This window comes from Bos taurus, chromosome 11 (assembly GCF_002263795.3).
Source record: "Bos taurus isolate L1 Dominette 01449 registration number 42190680 breed Hereford chromosome 11, ARS-UCD2.0, whole genome shotgun sequence".
NCBI lineage: Eukaryota > Metazoa > Chordata > Mammalia > Artiodactyla > Bovidae > Bos > Bos taurus.
The window spans coordinates 24,291,773-24,298,287 of NC_037338.1; the positions used below are offsets into that span (position 1 = coordinate 24,291,773).

A 6,515-nucleotide genomic window follows, 5' to 3' on the forward strand; every position below is an offset into this window, starting at 1 on the left:
CCCCTCCACACACACACCTCATTGTCCCTCCAGCTGCCCCGGTGAGAAGCCAGGACCCTACAGAGGCCAAGGTGAGGTGACGAGCTTCCCTCGGCAGCTGCTTCTTATCCACCTTATAGAATGAGGCAGCCACACTTGGGGATCTCGTGCCCTGAGACTGAAGAAAGTCAGATCATCATGACCAGCACGAGGTGGGAGCATCGGGGAAAGACAGGCTGGAGATCCAACTGTTTCCGCCTCCTACCAAAGCCATCCCTCTCCTCCCTCACAGGAATACGGCGCCTCTGCCGAGTGAAAACGAGGAGTGAAAACAAGGCACCAAGTCGGTCCCCACAGAGGAGAACTACCACAGAGCAGCATGCAGGACAGTGCAGCTGCTTAGGGTCGGAATGGAATGGAGGTAATCTGAGAGACAAATGGTACAATGAAAACTATATTGTTCCCGTCCAGGTGACCCCCACCCCCAACCCCTGCCCATAGTGCTAGCTCCTCATACTATATCAGCTGTTGAAGACTTATTTTTAGTTTATTCATCTTATCCCTATAAGATGGTTTTCTGCAACGAGGTCTCAAAGGGCAAAAGCTGAGTTCAAAAACAAACAAACAAAAAAAGTGAAGGGAATAGATGAAAGGACTGAAGGAAAGAACTGTGGACAATGGGGGACTCCAAGCCACGGAGGTGGGGACAGAGGAGCGTCCAGACATGGTGGCCACCAGGGGGCACTGCTGCCCCATCCATGGCCCTGGGGGTAGGCGAGACTCAGGGGTTTCTGGAAATACAGTGGGCTTCTGTCCCTCCCCCGCCCCACTTTAACTCCCAGACTTTACCTTAAAGCTTTGCGATCTCTCCTCCTGGGCCCCTGGGGTTGCCTCAGGCAACTCTGGAGGGACTCTTCCCTGTGAGCCTTTTCCTGAGAGGGGGCAACAGTAGCCTGGCCAGGGCATGTAACATGGGGATGATGGAGGCACTGGGCGGGGAGTGAAGAGGCTTCCTGGATTTGCACTCAGTTCTGTCCCCTTTGTTTGAGGCCAGGCCCCTGAGGGAGTGGGGGTAGGGAGCCACCTCTGCCTGTAGGGTAGAGACAAGCAGAGGACTTGGCAGGCCACAGGAATCCTCCTCTAGTGCTCTGAAGCTCTGTTTTCCCAACACATTCAGGAAAGGGGCACTCAGCCTGGCTCTCTCAGTCAAGTAGCAGACTTAGGGGGATCTGGACTGGTAAGCCACTGTGAACCCTAGGGGGTGGTGGTGGAGTGGGGGGACTCCCTGTGGCCAGCAGGGGCTGGGACTTGCTCTTAGGAGCAGAGAATCTGAGGCCAGGCAGTGCACGTTCCTAGGACCATTTGCAGTGACCCCTGTTCCCCTCTGTCTGGGGTCTGGCACTGTTGTCTACAATCAACGTTCACCCACATCTGGACAGACACCCTGACAAATTCTATACCCTCCCCGGCTTCTCCATTTTCAGTTCTGCTCTTTAGACACCAAACGCTCCCATCTCTACAACCTTTCTCATATTACCTTTGCCAAGGTTGTGGCTTAGCAGATATTAGTTACACTGTAGGTCCACTGATAGGTTCTTGCAGATGACATTTGAGGGTCTGGCGCCCTTGAGACAAGAGGAGACACCAGCAGAGTCCAAGCACTGGGGGGACCCTGTGCTGTCCATCCCCAGTGGGACCCTAGGCAGTAGGCTGCTGGGGGAGATCCCCCAGCCTCAGGCTGAGTCTCAAGGAAGAGGGGGCAGGGTCTGGAATAGTAGACCAAACCATTTCGAATTTGGGAATGGCTGCTGATGCCATGGGGGATGGGGATGCGTAAGAAATTCTGGAAGTTGGGTGCTGTCCAGGCAGCCAGCCTGCCTCTGACACACCCAGTCCTCATTTGGATTTGAGCAAAGGAGAGTGGAGAGCAGGAGGAAGGCACCCAGGAGCCTGCGAGTTGTGCCTAAGCCTTTGGATCCCACATCTGAGGAACACGACTATCAGCTTTGAGCAGTGGTAGCACCGTCGCCTCTGAGGTTTAACCAAGGCACGATTGTTACTGATTGAAAACATGAGACCAAATTCCAGCCCCCTCCTCCCCACAGTGGCAGGCTGAGGCTCCACATCCATTTCCTGCCTTGGTCAGAATTGGCTGCAGAACAGGACGTGCCTGCTGATGGTGGCTCCAGCCGGGAGAGGCTGAGGAGGATAAAGACAGAGACGAATGGGGATGCCAAGGGGAATGAAGCATGGACCTAAAGAACTGATGCCCCTCCCGTCCCATCCGAGTCCTCCTGGAACCCCAGGCACATGCCAAGGGATAGTGCAGGAAGTCCCTGATGTAAGCCCACCTCGTGGTCACAATGCCATACTGCCATGATGCTGCGGGGACGGCCAGCTCCCCAGCCATCTTCCCCCCCACCCCCCAGGAAGGTGGGCTGTCCTTCCATAGCCATTTTCACCAGTCCTGTAGATGGTCAATCCAAGATACACAAGTTATTAGAGAGATCATAGCAAATGTCAGGTTTAACCAAAGCCCTCGTGCTTTGCAGTCAGGGTTCAGAGGAGTTAAGCAATCACACAGGGCTAGATCCAGTCTGCAAGTTTGACGTCTGAGTCCTAACTGAGTTCTCCTCCTCTGACCCCAGAATCTCCCAGAAGCTCTCTGCAAGAGATCAAGAAATCAGCAGCTCTGATCAAAGTACTAAAAAACTCAGCTTCCAGATTATGATAGGTGAGTTAGTCAGCGTGGGCGTTTGCAAACAAACGTAGCAACTCACCATCTCACTCAGCGTGGTCCTGAGGGCCTTGCCTCATGTAGAGCCACACGCCCACTGTCTCCCTCTCGATCCCCTCTGCTGGAAAATGAAGCCAACTTCCCTACCTCAGAGGGATGCCACCAGATTACCATCGTAAGACACAACACGCACTAATGTCTCACCAATCTGAAATCAGCTTGCAGTCAAGAACACAGAAGTAGAGTAGGCCCCCAATAGCCAGCGCAGAACCAAAGTCCAGGTGCCAAAGGTCATGTCCTGTGCTCACCGAACGTCCCCTCAAACGCATTCAGATCCTTGTAACTCTTGCTTCACAAACAGTTCTAACAAGCTGACCTCTCAAGTTTTCTTTTGTTTCGGTTTGGCTTTTATTATCATCATTACATTTTTTGATCCATGGAATATTAGAAGGAGCCAACAAATTAGAAGAAAGATTCTGGGCTGCTAGGGATAGGTAGATTGAAAATCACCAAAGTGATTGCACGAACACAGGGAAGCAAAACACACACTTGCTCCTGTAAGTCCTTATCTCATTTTTGGTCATTTTCAACCTCAAGAATGAGACTCCCCCTGCATTAGTGCTTCCTCTTTCAGACGCACTTACACACAACAGACAGATGCTCCCAGCCTCTCCACTGCCTTAGCAGATAAGATTATGACTGTAAATTAACATAAAGATTCTCCAGAGATGGTGCACAGAAACTGTGCGTGTAGGATATGGGAGGAATGTCTAAAACACTTGAGAAAAAACCGTTTCCAAGCTCCCATAAGCAGTTTGGAAGCTTCTATTTATCTACAAATAATCGACATGCTCCAGATAATCTTTCTTCCTTGTTTATTAAAGGAGGCCCTAAAAGCCCCCCCAGGTCTCTGTTGAATGATTGGATGAATGGATGGATGGGTGGTAAATAAATAAAGCTGGGGACAGGGCTGGAGTTATTTGAAAATAACAAATCACTTTGCTTTCAATATAGCCCAGTGCAGACTTTCCCTGATTCACACATTTCTCCCAATGAATCTGCACCAGTAAGACCAGACGGATTTCATGTTTCTATGTTTTGGATCATTTTTACTGCTTATATTCTAGGATGGCATCCAACATTCAGATGAAAAGTCACAAATCCATCTGTTCAGAAGTTTCTAAGTGTCTAGGTGACTAGCATCAGCAGATACAGGTGCTGTGTATCCATTCATTCAACAAATATTTATTACGTGTCTATGCCATGCCTGGCTTTCTGCTAGACCCTGAAAATCCCAAACTGAGTAAGACTGATTATTCAGTCAACTTCACAAAACCACATCAGCTTGAAGCAGGAGGAAGAAAGCAGCCATGTACATGACCTGCTCCATGGCTAGCCCTGTTTTAGACATCTTCATATGGTACCACTTTATGTTTCATGACCACCCTCAAAATTAGGTATAACTCCTTCAACAGATGGAGAAACTGCAACTCAGAGAGGTCGGGTAACTCGTTTAAGCCACACAGCCAGCAAGAGTCAGATTGAGAACTATAGCCCATTGCTCTGCACAGCCCAACGTAAGGGCCTCTAATGGGAGGCAGAGAGCAGACTGGACTGACTCTGTCACCCCCTGCTGCATCTCCATCAGGGACATGACCAACTCTTCTGAGCCTCGGTTTCTTCATCCATCTAATGGGACCACAATGCCTCCCTCAGAGGTCAGTTGTCAGAATGGAAGGAAATAGTACAGGTGGAGTGCCCTGGCTTTGGACCTCACAGCCATTGGGTAAATGAATGTTTATTACATGGGGGGGGGGGGGGTACAGTCTCCAAACCCTCTTACCTCCCACTCCCAGACACCCTCTCTGCCAGTGACCATTGACAGTAAGCATCCCCAAATCCTTCCAGAACTGGGCAGCTCAGGACTACCTGAAGCACTCTTTTCTAGGGTTGGAAGGCTACACTCACCTGTATCCCCATGAGCTCAGACCACACCAAGTTCTGGAGAAGACACAGGCCTCCCCAGGTGGTGACAATTTAGCTCTGGAGACAGGGTCTGTCCACAGGAAGTGTCGGAGAACTCCTAAGGCGCATCATTTTTGAAGAATGGAACTGGGAGGCCTGGAGGCTCTCTCTTCCTTCCTCAGCCTCAACTCCCTCCACCCCAAGAAGGAGCTGAGCTGACCCTCAGGCCATCCTTCCTAGACAGAGGTGGCCTGGATCCTAAGACTCACCAAACTGATTCTGGTTTTTCCATCTCCCTCTCTCTCCTGCTCAGTCACATTCGACACATCATCCTGTGCGACTCCTAAGTCAGCCAAGTATCTCCTGGCCTTATGAGAGACTAGTCACAGAAAGACAATGGGAGAGAGGTCCCATCACCCCAGACAGCATCCTTTGGACATAGCCTTATTGGAATACATGGTGGAAGGACCTGGAATGCAAGAAAATAATAATAACAAAGTCTCCAGATTTCTTTGTATCACAGAACATTGAAGGGAATGAGGGCCTTAGAAATCACCTGATCCAACTGCCCTGATTTTACTGATGAGGAATCTGGGCCCAGATGGAGTTAAGGGGCTCAGCTAAGAGCACCCAACTCTCTTTGACCACCAGCATCTTGGCACCTCTATTGCATGCACTGTTCTCAGCTGTTCTTCCTGGTGTAAATGCTTCCTTTCTCTTTTTTTTTTCCCTTTCCCTTTAAAAAAAAAAAAAACTTTTTATTTTGTATTGAAGTACAGTCGGTTAACAAACAATGTTGCAATAGTTTCAGATGAACAGCAAAGGGACACAGCCATAAGTATACATACATCCATTCTCCCCTAAACTCCCCTCACATCCAGGCTGCCACATAACATTGAACAGAGTTCCTTGTGCTATACAGTAGGTCCTTGTTGGTCATCCCTTTTAAATATACCTGTGTGTACATGTCCATCCCAAACGCCCTAATCCCTTCCCCCCAACCTTCCCCATAGCAACCACAAGTTTGTTCTCTAAGTCTGTGAGTCTCTTTCTGTTTTGTAAGTTCCTTTGTATCATTTCTTTTTAGATTCCACATATAAAGGATGTCATACAATATTTCTCCTTCTCTGTCTGACATTTCACTCAATATGACAATCTCTAGGTCCCTTATGTGTGGAGTCCTTTATATCGTATGACATCCCCTTCCCTTTGATTTTAAATCTTTCTTTTAAATGACATGTCCTGACTGTCATGTGATATGATCCTGAAAAACAGTATATGTGGAGGTCCTAGTTTATTCGATGTTAATACTGTTGAAAGCTGGGAGAAGATATTTGCAAACAAAGCAATCAACAGGAGATTGATCTCCAAAATATACAAACAGCTCATGAAGCTCAATATCAATAAAACAGGGCTTCCCTGGTGACTACATGGTCAAAGAATCCACTTGTCAATGCAGAAGACATAGCTACGATCCCTGGTCCGGGAGCATCCCATGTGCCGCAGAGCAGCTAAGCCTGCGTGCCACAACTATTGAGCCTGTGCTCTTACAGCCCAGGAGCTGCAACTACTGAGCCCATGTGCTGCATCTGCTGAGGCCCAAGTGCCTAGAGCCTGTGCTCTGCAGCGAGAGAAGCCTCCACAGTGAGAAGCCCGAACACCATAACGAGACAGTAGCCCCCCACTCGCTGCAACTAGAGAAAAGCCAGTGCAGCAACAAAGACCCAGCACAGCCAAGATACATAAATAAAGTTTAATATCAATAAACCCAATCAAAAACTGGTGCAAGATCTAAACAGACATTTCTCTAAAGAAGACATACAGATGGTTAAAA

General features: G+C 48.9%; 1 pseudogene; it reads left to right on the plus strand.

The window, feature by feature from the left end:
* The first annotated feature begins 1,981 nt into the window (after positions 1-1,981).
* On the plus strand, positions 1,982-2,065 carry LOC132346657 (uncharacterized; annotated as a pseudogene).
* Positions 2,066-6,515: the final 4,450 nt, after the last annotated feature.